Source organism: Pseudophryne corroboree, chromosome 7 (assembly GCF_028390025.1).
Source record: "Pseudophryne corroboree isolate aPseCor3 chromosome 7, aPseCor3.hap2, whole genome shotgun sequence".
Classification (NCBI taxonomy): domain Eukaryota; kingdom Metazoa; phylum Chordata; class Amphibia; order Anura; family Myobatrachidae; genus Pseudophryne; species Pseudophryne corroboree.
In genome coordinates, this window is record NC_086450.1 from 82810314 (window position 1) to 82830486 (window position 20173).

The 20173-nt window shown below is 46.4% G+C and overlaps 1 pseudogene; it reads left to right on the top strand.

Annotated features, from left to right (window-relative positions):
* The first annotated feature begins 11724 nt into the window (after nt 1-11724).
* The window catches only part of LOC134943401 (cytochrome c, somatic-like), a 36505-nt pseudogene continuing 28056 nt past the window's right edge, over nt 11725-20173 (top strand).

Genomic DNA, 20173 nt, shown 5'->3' on the forward strand with positions numbered 1-20173 from the left:
TGGTTTGCTAACAGGGTAGTGCTGGACTACTCCTGTTACTCCCATGGCTGGAACTGTCCTACCAGTGGTTCTCATGCCCACTGTCGAATTTATCACTGACTTGGCCGCCCCTGTGTCTACAAGAAAGTTTAAGGTTTTACCAGCTACATTGATTGCAATCTCTGGTTCACTTCCAAGACTGGCAATCAATTTAACTGGCTGCAGATTACAGGTATGGCCACACCCCTATTGGGTATGCTGACCTCCCTGAATCCCGTTGGCAGCAACTACTTGTGAGGGAGTTAGCTGGGAACTACCAGAGGCATGCCAATCTCTGTTCGGGGGGTATCTTTTTGTTTCCCCTGTATGTGGCTCAAAACTCCGCTTCTGTGGACCCTGCTCCCAATGTCGTGTGTCGTGTCGTTGTCTAGGGGGTTGAAAAGATCTTTGTACACTCTTTGTTCTACAGTCTCGTGTATAGTGTCCCTGTTTGTTACAAGAAAAACATGTTATTACACTTGACTTACCCACAGGATTCGGTGGTACATACGCAGGCTGCCTTGTGGTCAGCGCCTGTATACTTACTGACATCAACTTATCACTTTGCGACTCCCTGTGTCTAGTGATGTTTCTGTCGTGATCAATAGCAGCCTCTCTCAATGTGGACACCGACAGACCTCGCCAACATGGTTGCGTGGTCTGAACCCTAGTCTTTAATGTTTCCTTTAAACCATCCATCAGTACAGATACTGCTACTTCTTGGTGGTTTGGGTTGGTCCTAATGTCTTCTATTCCAGTGTACTTTGCCATTTCTAATAGTGCCCGGTGGAAATATTCTGCTGCCGTTTCGGACTCTTTTTGTCTAATGGAAAATATCTTGTTCCATTTAACAACGGCTGGGAAATACTCCTTTAGCTGTAAATTTATCCTTTTTACATTATCTTTGTTGTACACATCTGAAAGTGGTACATCTTTATCTAGTCCACAATCAGCTAAGAATTGAACTGAGTCGACATTTGAAGGTAAACAAGCTCTTAGTAGTATCTGCCAATCCTTGTGGTTGGGTTCTACAGTGTTACCTAGATCCCTGATGTATTTTTGGCTAGCAACTAAGTCTTTCCTGGGGTCAGGAAATTCGGACACTATTGTTCTTAATTCCATTCGGGAAAATGGAGTGTACATGGCAATGTTCCTTATGGGAGTGGCTCCTGATACATCTGTTTTCCCATTGGGAACTGCTATTACTCTAACAGGGTTAACTCTAACAACCTCATTCTGTGTAGATTCTACAACTTGTGGTGAAATTGTTTCAGTATAATGCATGGTGCCGTACTTACCCGTTGACACGACCTCACCTATCCCTCCGCTAGGGGCCTTCGCTAATCTTGTGGGTGTTGCTGTGCCTACTGTGGTCTCTGCTATGGTGGCTGCGAGAGAGAGAGCTGAAATTGTTGCCGGATCGTCTTCTTGATCACACTCCTGAGGAAAGTTCAAAACAGGGTACAGCTTGCACGGGTTAATAATTGCATGGGTTACTTGGTTAACATCATTAACATTTACAGGGTTACTAAGTGTTTGTGTTTTACAACCCAGTGCGTTCCTCTCCGTAATCAACTTCTCTCCTGCTATGTATGGTGGTGGCGGGGCTGTGGCGATCAGTTTCCTGACTGCCCCAGATCCCGCCGCCAGAGCCAAACCTCTCTGTATCTCACCTTCCTGTTGCCACAACTGTAAATAATCATGATGCTGAATTCGTCTCTTTGTTGATTTTATGAGACATATCCTCCTCCTTAAATTTTGTAACACTTCTGGACTGAAGCTACCTATTCTTGGGAATTTCTCCCTGTCTTGTACAGTCATTCTCTCCCATTCATCACATAAAACCTCTGTGTGACTTCCGTATTTTTCACACATGATGTACCTTGCCGACCCGACTGGTCGGTTCTCTGAATCAACCCGAACCGAGGTTGATCGCCCCCTACCTGAACAATTGGCCCCCATAATCTGCAGGTGTTGCTTACTACTCCTTTGATCTTTATATCACGGTCTTCAGCGAACCCTTACAGCAAACCAAATTATTCAAAATAGGCCGGCGGTGGCGGTTTACCGAGTACCCCACTCACTCGCCCACCTCGACCAATACGACCTGATCACACCGATATGGTGCTGGCGTACTCGATACAGGGCCCTACCAGAAAAACCTTCTGTTTACTGGAACATATGAGGGTTACCCGCAGGACACTTACTCTTTCCAATAAAGGTGGGGTTGTTAGATAGTTCCTGAGTGACCAGCGAACTTCCCTTTAAAAATAAAAAATTACACAAATCACGTCAGAATGTACAGATAGCGTTTGTGACCACTTTACTCTAATGGTATTAGGTCAGATTACTAACTACTGCACACAATTACGTGCGGTACAATCGTTCAGTACATAAGCACTACCTGTTATGTACTGAGAGATCAGTGGAATCGAAAATTGCGGCTGCGAATTCCTTCAGCCAGAGCTTCCAATGGCCTATATGGGTTTTAGCACCAACCCCCGGGGTTGTGCTTCTTGTACCTTTATAGCGGACCTTCTTGTACCTTGTGACCTCCTGGCCTTGTCCTTGTGACCTCCTGGTCTTGTTACCTTGTGGTCCGCTATACTCTAATGCTCATATTTTATTTAACCAAGGATGCCTCCTTAGCCACCGTATATGTCACTTGCACGTATGTCCTACCTGATTTCTTTTTGGTTCAACCTCTAAGTTATATAAACTTATGTAATAAAAACACACTCACTCAACACATGTACACTTTCGTTTCTATATCTATTTCTGCGCAGAAATTTTCTTTAGCCCAGCTGTGTTACCAATTAGGAGCAGGATCTGTTAAACTAAATTTCAAATTTTCCAAAAATAGACTTGCGTTATTTACCGCGTCGCGTTATCTACCGCTTTGCGCTAATTATCGCTTATCGTGACTTGAGCTACGTGGGCGTAACCGGACGCCACGTTGCGTAATGAACGCTGCGTGCGTCGGCCTTTGGATTGCGTACGCTAGTCTTTGTTAGAGACACGTGTACGCAAAACAAAAGATCCACCGTAACACGATATACTTTTATCAATGTAAACGATCCCTGATCATCTACCGCGTACCCCACTGGCTTTGCCTTATCTCCCAGGCAAACCTGTGTGTTTGTCTTACACTTTTAACTATTACCTCTATTCTTAAACTATGAAATAACAGCAAGTCTCTTTTAGCACTTTTCTTTCAACTATAAAAATTGGCAAACAGGGATAGTGATATACGAAATTGAAAAAGAAATGCAGATATATATGTATGCGTGCGTGTATACGCAAGACAGAAAAGAAATAAACAGTTTTAAAAGATACAAGCGTTTTGTTCTTACTTCCGGTTCCCGGATTCCTTCAGCACTCTTTATCTAAGTGAAGCAGACGCTTATCCCGTCAGCACTGTGAGACAACCTCCCACCCTTTGCTGGGGGATAATGTCTGCTGATCTACCTAGTGCAGATATGAGAAGGACAGGACGAGTCCCCAATTGACAATGTTAAATTCCTTTGTCGTATAAACAACCCTTAATGAAGTCTAAGAACACAGTACGCTGTTTACTTAAGAAGTACCGTAAGGGTATGCTAGTTGCGTAACGATCGCTTAGCCGTAGGCGAGACGCTCAAGCGTCACGTTCGCTCACGGCCCAGCGATCACAGGACAGCACGTTATTGGTGATGACTAGAGTAATGATTCGCTATGGCGTAGCGGACGCTCGAGACCACGAGGAGATCACCAGCGGCGCAGACGCTCACAACGCTATACCTTTATGTCTAAACCTATTATTAATGAAATACACAGAATACCTTAATGTGAATACAGGGTGTAAGTGCAACCTTGTGTAACCTGACTAACTACAAAGCTGCTTGAGCGTCACCGACGCTCAAGTGAACACTTAAAACTATAGGAAATACACAGATACTGGTTTAGGGTCCAAAGCCTATTATCTGTATTATAACTATTATACTTGCCAAAAAGAATCACAGTACAAATGATACACTACAATATAACAGAGACTTCCTAACCAAATAACTATACAAGAAATACAATACAATACTATGCTGATCTAATACAATACAATACTAGTCAATGGGAGATACGAGAGAAAGAGAAAGGAGAGAGAGAGAGAGAGAGAGAGAGAGAGAGAGAGAAAGACGGAGAGAGAGAGAGATTGGCTCACAGTAAGACAATATGATTACGGAGAGAAACTTACGCACAAAGGGTGTGATCGCATGCGCCTCTGGACATCCAGCTTCCCGATTATCAGCAATGAGAACCGTTTGATGAGAAGTGAAAGCTGGATGCCACAGGCCTGTCTTTTATGCTACTCACACAATGCAATCTAATGGTCCCTACAACCTCATTGTCCATTGGACGCAGGAATTCGGCTTCGCACTATAACAAAAGGTCATAGGGTGATTCATACAGGTGGGCTGTGACGATTTCAAACAGCTCAGGTGGGTGGGAAACTAGGTTTCCCGCCGCATACCTGAGTATGAGTAAATAATAGTAATGGACATAAACTTCTTATGTCCATAACTATTCGCACGAGCGATTAATACGCTCCAAACCAACACCGGAATATTGCTAATTAAATACTCTTCCGATGGGTACCAAACACTGCTGTATGATTCCTGTTAGACCCTTCGCACAATACAAAGAGGGATTCCTCCATTCAGGGACATTCTATATTAACCAAACTTTCAGAATCTATCAAAGGGACCATGATCTACAAACTACATTAATTGTGGAAATATGTAACGATTGGGTCGCACGCTACGACTACATACTCTTTACCGTAAATACGCATACCGATGCGAGCGGGTGCACGCATCAGCGGGTATGCGCTATCACGGGAAAGCGCACGCATGCGCAGCGCGGACCAGCGTGAGGTGCAAATATGGCAGCGTGTATAGGGATATTTTTCTGACTTTGACAGCATGCATTGCCAGCTTCTAGCTAGCAGGACATTCTGGGACTTGTAGTTACACAACAGTTAGAAGGTCATATATTGCATGCTTCAGTAGCAGGAAAAATGCCCAAGAAGATTTCTTCAGTTGCGTTGGCATTGTAACATACATATTTTTCTGAGAGTTTAGTTCGTATAAAAAAGTTTACAATCCCCCATAATCAAATCATGCCATCTGGGGTGTTTTTAATAAATGCATGCTCTCCTCGCATTTTCTCTGCCCTCTTGACCCAATCCTCTCTTGCCTTCTCCACTCCATATCTCACTCTGGGGAAGATTTAATAAGCCTGGAAAATTGATAAAGCAGTGATAAGTGTAAGGTGATAACGCACCAGCCAATCAGCTCCTTATTGTCATTATTCAAACCCGTAATGATTGGCTGGTGCGTTATCACCTTGCACTTATCACTGTTTTCTCACTTCTCCAGGCTTCATACATCTACCCCTCTGTACCTTTCCGCACCTAGGAGGTCATTCCGAGTTGTTCGCTCGCAAGGCGATTTTAGCAGAGTTGCTCACGCTAAGCCGCCGCCTACTGGGAGTGAATCTTAGCATCTTAAAATTGCGAACGAAGTAATCGCAGTATTGCGATTACACACCTCGTAGCAGTTTCTGAGTAGCTCCAGACTTACTCGGCATCTGCGATCAGTTCAGTGCTTGTCGTTCCTGGTTTGACGTCACAAACACACCCAGCGTTCGCCCAGACACTCCTCCGTTTCTCCGGCCACTCCTGCGTTTTTTCCAGAAACGGTAGCGTTTTTTCCCACACGCCCATAAAACGGCCTGTTTCCGCCCAGTAACACCCATTTCCTGTCAATCACATTACGATCGCCAGACCGATGAAAAAGCCGTGAGTAAAATTCCTAAGTGCATAGCAAATTTACTTGGCGCAGTCGCAGTGCGGACATTGCGCATGCGCATTAAGCGGAAAATCGCTGCGATGCGAAGATTTTTACCGAGCGAACAACTCGGAATGAGGGCCCTAGTCCACCTCTTCAGCTTTCTCTCTCCAGTGGCCTCTTCCCTCACCCTATAAACACACTTTAATGGCATTACTAAAACCGCCTCACGAGCTTCCTCTCACCACTGGCTTGTTCTTTATAACACATTTCCTGTTATGTCTTATGCTCTGTATTATGGTTCTTGAAAGTCCAGAACATTGCTTGTCTGTTGTATATGTCTTTATAATGGCCCTCATTCCGAGTTGATCGGTCGCAAGGCGAATTTAGCAGAGTTACACACGCTAAGCCGCCGCCTACTGGGAGTGAATCTTAGCTTCTTAAAATTGCGACCGATGTATTCGCAATATTGCGATTACTAACTACTTAGCAGTTTCAGAGTAGCTCCAGACTTACTCTGCCTGTGCGATCATTTCAGTGCTTGTCGTTCCTGGTTGACGTCACAAACACACCCAGCGTTCGCCCAGGCACTCCCACCGTTTCTCCGGCCACTCCTGCGTTTTTTCCGGAAACGGTAGCGTTTTCAGCCACACGCCCCTGAAACGCCGTGTTTCCGCCCAGTAACACCCATTTCCTGTCAATCACATTACGATCGCCGGAGCGAAGAAAAAGCCGTGAGTAAAAATACTTTCTTCATAGTAAAGTTACTTGGCGCAGTCGCAGTGCGAACATTGCGCATGCGCACTAAGCGGATTTTCACTGCGATGCGATGAAAAATACCGAGCGAACAACTCGGAATGAGGGCCAATAAACTCTACTACAGCACTCTACAGCACTAAGGGGTCTATTTACTAAGCCCTGGGTGGAGATAAAGTGGAGGGAGATAAAGTACCAGCCAATCAGCTCCTAACTGCCATGTTACAGGCTGGGTTTGAAAAATGACAGTTAGGAGCTGATTGTCTGGTACTTTATCTCCATACACTATATCTCCATCCAAGGCTTAGTAAATAGACCCCTAATTGTTGTGGCACCTTATAAATAAACCATAACAATTTAATAAAATAGAATTTTAATTACCTACCGGTAAATCCTTTTCTCGTAGTCTGTAGAGGATGCTGGGGTTCCATTTAGTACCATGGGGTATAGACGGGTCCATTGGGAGCCACTGGCCCTTTAAGAGTTTAGTGTGGGTTGGCTCCTCACCCCCCCCCCCCCCCCCCCCCCCTACCAGACTCAGTCTAGAAACTGTGCCTGAGGAGACGAACATACTTCGAAAGAAGGAAATACAGGTAGTGGTGAGATTCACACCAGCTCACACCGAATCGAAAAAACCAGGGGAAATTTGCGGAAAAATTATTTCACAGAAAGGGTAGTGGACAAGTGGAATAGCCTCCCATCAGAGGTGGTAGAGGCTAAGACAGTAGAGCAATTTAAACATGCATGGGATAGACATAAGGATATCCTTACAAAGAAATAAGGATCAAATAAGGTTAGAGATAAAAAATAATATAAAAAAAAAAAAAGGGGCAGACTAGATGGGCCAAGTGGTTCTTATCTGCCGACAAATTCTATGTTTCTATGTTTCTAACCATGCTGACCAGCATGCAACATGGAGAAACCATGCTAACCAGCATGCACCATGAAGAAATCATGCAAAACCGCATGAAACATGAAGAAACCATGTCAACCAGCAGGTAACATGAAGAAACCATGCTAGCCAGCAGGCAACATGAAGTAATCAAGCCAACCAGGATGAAACATGAATAAATCATGCCAACCCTCATGAAACACGAAGAAAACATGTTATCTAGCATGAAACAGAAAGCAACCATGCCAATCCGCATGTAACCTGAAGAAACTATGCTAACCATGCATGAAAGAGGAACAGCAACAGCTGAACCAATACTTAACCAAGTAGCAACGCAGGAAAACGAAGCACTGGGCGGGCGCCCAGCATCCTCTACAGACTACGAGAAAAGGATTTACCGGTAGGTAATTAAAATCCTATTTTCTCTTACGTCCTAGAGGATGCTGGGGTTCCATTTAGTACCATGGGGATGTACCAAAGCTCCCAGTATGGGAGGGAGAGTGTTGAGGATCCTGCAAAATGGAGTGACCAAACTTTAGGTCCTCAGATGCCAAAGTATTGAACTTGCAGAAGTTCAGCAAACATGTTCGACCCCGATCAAGTAGCTAGTCGGCAAAGCTGTAAAGCCGAGACACCCCGGGCAGCTGCCTAGGAACAACCCACTCTACGAGTAGAGTGGGCCTTAACAGATCTTGGACACGGCAGGCATGCCATAGAATAAGCATGCTGGATTGTAAACCCGATCCAGCGAGCAAATGTCTGCTTAGAAGCAGGACACCCAACCTTGTTGGGACCATAAAGGATACACAAAGTGGAAAGCTGCTCAATCTGATTGAGCAGCTTTCCACTTTGTGTATTGTATATAGAGAGGCATAAATGGGTCAGCATTAGGAGGGATTGCTGACTCCAGAAGTGCCACAGGGGAAGCCAGGGGTATCCCCAGGTAAGCTGGTTCTCAAGAGACCACGCCCACTACTCATCTCCACCAATCGCTGTGTAAACAAGAGAAAACCTAACGTCATTGGATACAGGTGGTACAGCTGGGCGTGGTTTTGGGGGTGAAGGCTATGGGCTTCCGTGATGTCGGAGTATCCCCCCCAGCAGTGTGTGCAGCTTGGCCCGGTTGCCCTGGGTGATTACGGGGAGCCGGGTGGCAGCAGCTCCTCCCGCGTTAGGTGTGGAAATCCTGAGAGGCAGAGCAGTGAGCGGAGAGTCCGGTGAGAGGGTGGGGAGGAGGGCACAGCGAGTACATACTGTGGTGCCGGACTGCGGTATCACAGGCTGGCATCACACTCTTATACCGCTGGACATGTACCAACCATGCTGCTGCTGCAGGACAAGAGCACACCAGGAGCCCTGCATGACTCCATGTATACATACACAGCACAGGAGGCCTGGTAATCTATGTGTAACTCTGTTGCCTGTGCCTTATTAGGGGTATGGGTCACTAGGTTGACATGGAAAAAGTTCGGCATGAGGGTTTCTTTGTAAAGTGACGGGGAACCCCAATTAGTGCACCGTGTCCTCTCGCATGGCTCGGCACAGGTTACTATTCCCAATCGTAGTCCACGTGGATCGTAAAGTATGAAAAAATTTAAAAAATTAAAAACAAATGTGAAAAACTTTTTCCATGTCGACCTAGTGACCATGCCGATCTAATGCATGTCGATCTATAGTGGTCGACCTAATGACCGTCTCCCCTTATTAGGGCCATTAGCAGTGTGTACACCTCTCCTCACACATTCTGCAGCAAGCGCCAAGCGCCAGTCACACCGACTATACCCACACAGGAATTAGTTGTACACAGGTACAAAGTCTCCGTATATCTGTGTGCTTGTATATATAGTGCTGCGATGCAGCGGCCGCAGCTATTTCACACGCCAGCATCCGTGGTGGAAGCTGGCGTGAAAAATAGCTGCGGCCGCTGCATCGTATCACTACATATACAGGCACGCAGATATGCAAACGACGCACATCAGATTGTTCAGTTTAATCTGATTTTTCTTAATTTGCTTCTTTAATATGTTACTTTATACATATTCTATGATGGCAAACAAAAATTTTTAAATTCATGAACTCGCTACTCGTGAAAAACAGCTTAGCCGTGTTTTGCATGTTGTGCCAAATTTGTAAAAAAGCAAAGATGTAAGTGGACACATCTGTTTGTTGCTTCAGGTGTTTTATTTCTTTTTAAAAAAGCACGTTCTCTCGAGAACTGGCGCACCCAGCGGGGCTGTTTGGCGCGATTGAAGCCGCAGTGTATGAGGACACGTCTGTATGTGACTTTGCACATGTACGCTATAAATAGACTTGTTAATTTTTTTGCATTTTACGTTCTAACATTTAAATTTGTAATGCCCCCAAAACGCAAACATATAGTGAGAATGACATGTATCCGAATATTCCTAGTAGGCAAATTGGCTTCTGATAAAATGGACCCTCGTGTGTTTTGTGTGTGTGCTAGGTCAATTAGAATGTAAACTCCAATGGTGCATGCAAAAATTCACTGTCTGCGCCTGTGCGACTCAAAATCCGGCCCTTAGTGCAGCCGTGGCCAACCTGTGGCTCTTGAGTCGCATGCGGCTCTTTCTTTATTCAAATGTGGCTCCCGACACTCAGTCACCTGACCACAATAGATCCTGGAAACTGGTGCACTCCAACCAGACACACAGCAGCACTACGGCGACTGAAAACTGGGGGAGCCAGATACTGGGCTGTAGTGACATATGAGGGTGGGCTGGAGTGACACAAGGGGGAGCTGGAGTGACACAGAAGGATCCTGGTAGGAGAGACATAATGGGGGAGCCGACTGGAGTGATACAGGAGGGTGCTGGCTGGAGTGACACAGGAGGATGCTGGCAAGAGTGACACAATGGGGAGCTGGCTGGAGTGACAAAGGAGAATCCTGGCAGGAGAGACACAATGGGGAGCTGGCTGGAGTGACAAAGGAGAATCCTGGCAGGAGAGACACAACGGGGAGCTGGCTGGAGTGACAAAGGAGAATCCTGGCAGGAGAGACACAATGGGGAGCTGGCTGGAGTGACAAAGGAGAATCCTGGCAGGAGAGACACAATGGGGAGCTGGCTGGAGTGACAAAGGAGAATCCTGGCAGGAGAGACACAACGGGGAGCTGGCTGGAGTGACAAAGGAGAATCCTGGCAGGAGAGACATAATGGGGGAGCTGACTGGAGTGACACAGGAGGGTGCTGGCAAGAGTGACATAATGGGGGAGCTGACTGGAGTGACACAGGAGGGTGCTGGCAAGAGTGACACACTGACACATGGGGGAGCTGGCTGAGTGACACATGGAGGAGCTGAAGTGTATCATGTGAATATGGCTTTTTCAATATATTTGCTGCTGCTGTTTAAAACAGGGCTGGGGGGGGGGGGGGGGCAGGCCCAGGTAATGAGTACCTCTTCCCCCCTCTTGGCCCCACTGTGTATGGGAGCACATGACAATTGACCATTTGCTCTGAAATGCCGGAAAACTGGTCTTTCAGACAAACTGGTCAAATCATGTGGATTTCACCAATTTGTCTGATCATTTTTGTCCACTTGTTAGTGTTTGGGAGCAAATGGTCAATTGTCATTTGCTCCCATACATTACCAGGTTTTAATTCCAGCCAGCCAGATTGGATAATAAATCTTTAGGTGTATGGTGTATTACCTGTTTCCAACAGCTGCAGTAGCTCCAGCGTTGACTTCAGAGTTCTGGGTTCTTGTGATTTCTGGGTCAGACCTCAGATCCTCCGGCATTTGGTTGAGTATTTCCTCACTGTCCCTGACCCTAATCCTTACCCCTAACCCTCCCTCTAGTGCCTAAGTCTAACCTCCTTCCCCCTGTAGCCTAACCCTAATGTCAACATTCTGACATGTCAACATTTTGCCTGTTGGCATTCTGAGAATGGCGACACGTCTGTCAAAATTTGGACAGTGTCAGCATAACTGTTGACATAATGAATGTTGAGATTGTTATTGTTGATCTATTGACTACATCCCCAGTATATAGACATATGCAAAGTGATCATACACAAACGTTTCTAGTGCCAGTAGCAATAAATGTGCTTTTTATATTGAAGGAATATTTTCTTACTGTAATCCTCTCTCTTTATAAATATGTGCATCTTACATTTAATATTGAGATGTTTCTAGTAATCTGTTTACTTTACAGTTTGTAAATGTGATGTATAATTAATGTGTCCCCCCCCCCTAAAGTACAGTGGAGGAGAATCCAAAATGGGAGATGTAGAAAAAGGGAAGAAGATTTTTGTCCAGAAGTGCGCCCAGTGACACACAGTTGAACAACATGGAAAACATAAGACATGTCCAAACTTATGGGGTCTCTTTGCCCGTAAAACGGGCCAGGCGCCAGGCTTCTCTTACACAGATGCAAACAAAAGCAAAGATACGTTAGACATGAATATTAGAAGCTGTGGCTCTCCGGCACACACAAATCTGTGCATGCATTGCCAGCTTCTAGCTAGCAGGACATTCTGGGACTTGTAGTTACACAACAGTTAGAAGGTCATATATTGCATGCTTCAGTAGCAGGAAAAATGCCCAAGAAGATTTCTTCAGTTGCGTTGGCATTGTAACATACATATTTTTCTGAGAGTTTAGTTCGTATAAAAAAGTTTACAATCCCCCATAATCAAATCATGCCATCTGGGGTGTTTTTAATAAATGCATGCTCTCCTCGCATTTTCTCTGCCCTCTTGACCCAATCCTCTCTTGCCTTCTCCACTCCATATCTCACTCTGGGGAAGATTTAATAAGCCTGGAAAATTGATAAAGCAGTGATAAGTGTAAGGTGATAACGCACCAGCCAATCAGCTCCTTATTGTCATTATTCAAACCCGTAATGATTGGCTGGTGCGTTATCACCTTGCACTTATCACTGTTTTCTCACTTCTCCAGGCTTCATACATCTACCCCTCTGTACCTTTCCGCACCTAGGAGGTCATTCCGAGTTGTTCGCTCGCAAGGCGATTTTAGCAGAGTTGCTCACGCTAAGCCGCCGCCTACTGGGAGTGAATCTTAGCATCTTAAAATTGCGAACGAAGTAATCGCAATATTGCGATTACACACCTCGTAGCAGTTTCTGAGTAGCTCCAGACTTACTCGGCATCTGCGATCAGTTCAGTGCTTGTCGTTCCTGGTTTGACGTCACAAACACACCCAGCGTTCGCCCAGACACTCCTCCGTTTCTCCGGCCACTCCTGCGTTTTTTCCAGAAACGGTAGCGTTTTTTCCCACACGCCCATAAAACGGCCTGTTTCCGCCCAGTAACACCCATTTCCTGTCAATCACATTACGATCGCCAGACCGATGAAAAAGCCGTGAGTAAAATTCCTAAGTGCATAGCAAATTTACTTGGCGCAGTCGCAGTGCGGACATTGCGCATGCGCATTATGCGGAAAATCGCTGCGATGCGAAGATTTTTACCGAGCGAACAACTCGGAATGAGGGCCCTAGTCCACCTCTTCAGCTTTCTCTCTCCAGTGGCCTCTTCCCTCACCCTATAAACACACTTTAATGGCATTACTAAAACCGCCTCACGAGCTTCCTCTCACCACTGGCTTGTTCTTTATAACACATTTCCTGTTATGTCTTATGCTCTGTATTATGGTTCTTGAAAGTCCAGAACATTGCTTGTCTGTTGTATATGTCTTTATAATAAACTCTACTACAGCACTCTACAGCACTAAGGGGTCTATTTACTAAGCCCTGGGTGGAGATAAAGTGGAGGGAGATAAAGTACCAGCCAATCAGCTCCTAACTGCCATGTTACAGGCTGGGTTTGAAAAATGACAGTTAGGAGCTGATTGTCTGGTACTTTATCTCCATACACTATATCTCCATCCAAGGCTTAGTAAATAGACCCCTAATTGTTGTGGCACCTTATAAATAAACCATAACAATTTAATAAAATAGAATTTTAATTACCTACCGGTAAATCCTTTTCTCGTAGTCTGTAGAGGATGCTGGGGTTCCATTTAGTACCATGGGGTATAGACGGGTCCATTGGGAGCCACTGGCCCTTTAAGAGTTTAGTGTGGGTTGGCTCCTCACCCCCCCCCCCCCCCCCCCCCCTACCAGACTCAGTCTAGAAACTGTGCCTGAGGAGACGAACATACTTCGAAAGAAGAAAATACAGGTAGTGGTGAGATTCACACCAGCTCACACCGAATCGAAAAAACCAGGGGAAATTTGCGGAAAAATTATTTCACAGAAAGGGTAGTGGACAAGTGGAATAGCCTCCCATCAGAGGTGGTAGAGGCTAAGACAGTAGAGCAATTTAAACATGCATGGGATAGACATAAGGATATCCTTACAAAGAAATAAGGATCAAATAAGGTTAGAGATAAAAAATAATATAAAAAAAAAAAAAGGGGCAGACTAGATGGGCCAAGTGGTTCTTATCTGCCGACAAATTCTATGTTTCTATGTTTCTAACCATGCTGACCAGCATGCAACATGGAGAAACCATGCTAACCAGCATGCACCATGAAGAAATCATGCAAAACCGCATGAAACATGAAGAAACCATGTCAACCAGCAGGTAACATGAAGAAACCATGCTAGCCAGCAGGCAACATGAAGTAATCAAGCCAACCAGGATGAAACATGAATAAATCATGCCAACCCTCATGAAACACGAAGAAAACATGTTATCTAGCATGAAACAGAAAGCAACCATGCCAATCCGCATGTAACCTGAAGAAACTATGCTAACCATGCATGAAAGAGGAACAGCAACAGCTGAACCAATACTTAACCAAGTAGCAACGCAGGAAAACGAAGCACTGGGCGGGCGCCCAGCATCCTCTACAGACTACGAGAAAAGGATTTACCGGTAGGTAATTAAAATCCTATTTTCTCTTACGTCCTAGAGGATGCTGGGGTTCCATTTAGTACCATGGGGATGTACCAAAGCTCCCAGTATGGGAGGGAGAGTGCTGAGGATCCTGCAAAATGGAGTGACCAAACTTTAGGTCCTCAGATGCCAAAGTATTGAACTTGCAGAAGTTCAGCAAACATGTTCGACCCCGATCAAGTAGCTAGTCGGCAAAGCTGTAAAGCCGAGACACCCCGGGCAGCTGCCTAGGAACAACCCACTCTACGAGTAGAGTGGGCCTTAACAGATCTTGGACACGGCAGGCATGCCATAGAATAAGCATGCTGGATTGTAAACCCGATCCAGCGAGCAAATGTCTGCTTAGAAGCAGGACACCCAACCTTGTTGGGACCATAAAGGATACACAAAGTGGAAAGCTGGTCAATCTGATTGAGCAGCTTTCCACTTTGTGTATTGTATATAGAGAGGCATAAATGGGTCAGCATTAGGAGGGATTGCTGACTCCAGAAGTGCCACAGGGGAAGCCAGGGGTATCCCCAGGTAAGCTGGTTCTCAGATGCTGTAGGTGCCATTATCATGTGGCCTTACACTGGGAATTTAACCCAGATATATTTGTAATTATTTATGGGGTGGGTGTGGGGTGCGGTGGCCCCTGTGTCGGTATGGCTGGGCTGCACACCCTAACACTTTATTAACACTTATTATTTTTCCTATCACTTTGTATATATTATTTTAATCACACCACTTACATAGCACTTCTGTGCTTCTTATTAACCCCTATTAATTCTCACCAGTGTGCTGACCTGGGGTGGCCGACCTGTGCCGACATCGTGGGGTCCTGCACCCCGGGCCCATACCTAGTATTAGGGACCCCCAGTGACGGAGAAGCCTTGTCGATCGGCCTGGGGGCTTAACCCTATATCTGCAGATATACGCAACTAAGATCTCCGTATTATCTGACTATTATTATGTAGTAATATTATTCACTCGGTGTGCATTAGGGAACACAGTTTTTTTGGGACCATAAAGGACAAACAGAGCGTCCGACTACCTGTGACGAGATGTCCTCTTCACCGAAACTTTCAAAGCCCTCACAACATCCAACGACTGTGAGGTAATTGAGGAGCCAGTAGCCACTGGCACCACGATAGGTTGGTGATATGAAAAACCGACACAACCCTTGGAAGAAATTGCTGACGCGTTCTGAGCTCAGCTCCATCTTCATGGAAAAACAAGTAGGGGCTCTTGCATGACAATGCCCCAATTTTGACACCCGTCGAGCAGATGCCAATGCCAACAGTGTGACCACCTTCCAAGTGAGAAACTTGACGTCCACCTCCTTTAAAGGCTCAAACCAATCCGACTGCAGGAACTGTAGCACCACATTAAGATCCCAAGATGCCATAGGAGGCAGAAAGGGTGGTTGGATGTGCAGAATCCCTATCAAGAAAGTCTGAATCTCAGGGAGAGCAGTCAATTGTTTCTGGAGGAAAATGGACAAGGGCAAAATCTGGACCTTTATGGAGCCCAAGCGTAGGCCCACAACCACACCTGCTCGCAGAAAAAGGAGAAACCGTCCTAGTTGAAACTCGACCGTAGGAAACTTCTTGGATTCACACTAAGACATGTACGTTTTCCAAATGCGATGGTAATGTTTAGACGTTACCCCCTTCCTAGGCTGTATCAGGGTAGGAATGACTTTGTTCAGAATGCCCTTCCGAGCTAAGATCTGGCGTTCAACCTCCATGCCGTCAAACGTAGCCGTGGTAAGTCTTGATAAGCGAACGGCCCTTGTTGCAGAAGGTCCTGGCGAAGAGGAAGATGCCTCGGATCTTCCAGCAGTAACTCCAGAGGATCCACATACCAAGCACTTCTTGGCCAGTCCGAAGCAATGAGGATCGCCTGAACTCTTGTTCTTTTTATTAGCTTGAGAATTCATGGGATGAGTGGAAATGGAGGGAACACATACACTGACTGGGACACCCAGAGAGTTACCAGGGCGTCCACCACCACTGCTTGTGGGTCTCGTGACCTGGAACAGTATCTCCAAAGCTTCTCGTTGAGGCGAGAGGCCATCATGTCTATCTGAGGTACACACCATCGGCTTGTTACCTCTGCGAATACCTCCAGATGGAGGCCCCATTCTCCTGAATGGTGATCGTGTCTGCTGAGGAAGTCTGCTTCCCAGTTGTCCACTCCCGGAATGAAGACTGCTGACAGCGCCCGCGCATGCTTCTCTGCCCAGAGGAGGATTATTGTCACCTCTGACATTGCAGCCCTGCTCTTTGTTCCGCCCTGCCCATTTATGTAGGACACCGCTGTGACGATGTCCGACTGAACCTGAACGGCTTGATCTCGCAGAAGTTGTGCCGCTTGTAGAAGGTCGTTGTACACGGCCTTCAGATCCAGAATGTTTATTGGAAGGAAAGATACCTGAACTGACCGCTTTCCTTGGAAGTTTTCCCCCTGAGCGGCTGCTTCCCAACCCCATAGACTTGCATCTGTGGTAAGATGAATCCAATTCTGAATCCCAAACCTGCGGCCCTCGAGTAGGTAAGAAGTTTGCAGCCACCAGGGGCATGAAATTCTGGCTTTCGGCAACAGGCGTTTCCACTGGTGCATGTGAAGATGAGATCCTGACAATAAGACCAGGAGATCCAGTGGGAAAGACCGTGCAAGGAATCTTCCGTACTGTCTAGCCTCTTAGTAGGCAACCATCTTCCCCAGAAGGCGAATGCACTGATGAACCGATACCCGGGCTGGCATCAGGACATCCCGGACCATTGATTGGATCACCAACGCTTTCTTCACCGGTAGAAACACCCTCTGCACTTCCGTGTTGAGAATCATCCCCCGGAAGGAACGCCTCCTTATCAGCTTCAAATGTGAAATTGGAAGCTTCAGGATCCACCCGAGTTCCCGGGACAGTTGATTTGAGAGAGCAACAATCCATAACAACATCTCCCTGGAGGATGTTAAGGTCGGCCAGATATGGAATTATGTCCATTCCTGGTTTGTGGAGCAGGAGTATAACGGCTGCTATGGCCCCGATGAACACCCCTGGTGTTGCGCAGAAGCCAAGCTCAGTGTTTTGGAACTGGAAGTGACACAGTTGTAGGGCCACCCTACATAGGCCTAGAGAAGAGGCCAGATTGGAATGTGAAGTACACACCCCTGATATCCCGGGATACCAGGAATTCCTCAACATCTCGAGCAGAGGTCACCACTCACAGACTCCATCCTGAATTGAACACCCACCAGTAGGGATCAGTAACCCCAGGTTTGAATAGTAACCCCTGTTACGTAAATGAGGTGGAACTGGAATAATAACATTAGTTTGACAAATGATATGATAGCTTCCAGCAGTAGTGCACTTTCTGCATGAGAAGCTAGTAAGCCTGATTTGAATAATCTGTAAAGTGGGATTACTAGAAATTCTAGTCTGCACCCTGGGCAACCCAACTGTTTGCAGGGGTCTAGGCAGATGTGTTATTGAAGCTCTTTAGTCTCGTTCCCACCTGCCTGATCCCCAGGCAGTGAGGTCCACTGACAAACCTAAGGGTTTGAAAAAGGCCGAATTTAAAATCCGTCCCTGGGAACCTGGTGGCGCAGGTTTTCTGGATTTCTCCAACGTCCTCTAAAGGAAGTGGAGGAATATGTGGAATCATGTTCGAAGGAATGGCAGTGTAGGTGTAGGATATAATTTCCTGGTCAGTGCAGCTGCGGAAGGAAGACATACCGACTTACCCGCAGTTGACATGGATAATCACGTATCCCATGCGTCCCAACAGGGTCCTACCTGTGAAGGGCGGACCTGTCATACCTTACTCGGATTCTGTATCCGCAGTCCATTGGTTTAGCCATTGTCCCCTGCATGTCGAAACTGCCAGAGCAATGGTCCTTGCATTATGCAGGTCAATCTCCGTCATTGCGTCTCGCCGTGAAGATGTATGTGCCATAGAAACAAGTACAAGTCACTTCTACACATAGAATCTAAATCATCAAGTAAGGAGGCTGATCACGTTACAATAGCCCCAGAGTTGTATGCAAAAGTGGGTCTCTGAGTCACACCTGCAGCAGTGTACAGTATTACAGATTAGTCTCAATAGGTGATCAGCCTTTGTGGAGTTTGTATCAGGGACAGGTAAGACAACCATATTTGACAATTTAGACACTCTATGGGGATGTGGATAATAACTCTGGGTGTACTCAGGTTTTCCCAAATAAGGAGTTCAACGCCCTACACAGTGGGAAGGCATTCATTATTTATATATACTGTGTGTGTGTGTGTGTGTGTGTGTGTGTGTGTGTGTGTGTGTGTGTGTGTGTATATATATATATATAATATTCCTCATCCCTAATAGCCTCAAACATATGTTGGACCCCTCATATATATGCATTATATGGGTAAGTGTACGCTTACTAGAGTACGGAGTTGGGGTGAGAGGCACAGCAGTGGGATTTGAAACCCCACTTTTCTCAAAACTGTGGCTTCTACCCAGTATGGGACATATTGGAAGCAATATATTCCTAAAGTACACCTTATGGAGACCACCCCAGGGGAATCTGCCACCGAAGCCTGAAATGTGTACAGTTTTGAGCATGGTATAGACTCCCCAGCAGAAGATATACATTCTGCAGTTAAGGACAAAGGTAGTCATTCCGAGTTCTTCGCTAGCTGCTTTCGTTCGCTGCGCAGTGATCAGGCAAAAAAGCGGCACTTCTGCACATGCGTATGTGGTGCAATGCGCACGCGCGTTGTACTATTACAACGAACGATGTAGTTTCACACAAGGTCCAGCAAAGCTTTTCAGTCGCACTGCTGGTCGCAGAGTGATTGACAGGAAGAGGGCGTTTCTGGGTGTCAACTGACCGTTTTCAGAGAGTGTTCGAAAAAACGCAGGCGTGCCAGCAAAAACGCAGGCGTGGCTGGGAGAACACAGGGCGTGTTCGTGACGTCAAAACAGGAACTGAACAGTCTGAAGTCATCGCAAGTGCTGAGTAGGTCTGAAGCTACTCTGAAAGTGCACAAAATTTTTTTGTAGCCGCTGTGCGAACCTTTCGTTTGCACTTCTGCTAAGCTAAAATACACTCCCAGTGGGAGGCGGCATAGCGTTTGCACGGCTGCTAAAAACTGCTAGCGAGCGAACAACTCGGAATGACCACAAAAGTCCCTTAAACATGGTAAAGTGGATTACACATACACAGGAAAATGTCAACACAGTCCCCCCCTTCCCCCCAGAATATCTTCAGAGAGAGTCACAGAGCATAAGAAACCAGCCACAGCGCGCCCTTATAGGCTTTTAGAAAGATTAAAACCCCGCTGACTAGCGTAACCTTAACAGGGTAGCTAGTACATAATATTACTCCCCCCCCCCCTTTTATAACACCTTTTACCTCAGTGTAGTTATGTGGAGGACAGTGTACCCTGTCAGCGAGTGTCTGCAGGGAGGAAATGGCGCTGGTTAGTGCTGGATCCGCTCCGAGGAGAAGCTCCGCTCCCTGTAATGGCACGTCTTCCCGCATTTAGAGATTATACTGGCATGAGGTAATTTTTGCAGCAAACAGTGGGTTAGACCTTGAAAGCTATGTTTGACCAGTGTAGGGTATCGCGCAGGCCCAGGACGCCCCTCACAGCGCCGTTCACAGTGTGCCGCTGAGCCTTCCGGAGCGCAGCCTGTCAGAACTGCGCTCCCACCCTTGTGCCGCCATTCCCACTGGGGACCTGCTTACCGGGTCTCCGGCGTCAGATTCACCACTCTTCTTTCTTCTGGCTCTGTTAGGGGGTGGCGGCCGTACTGCGGGAGTGAGCGGTCGCCTCGGGCG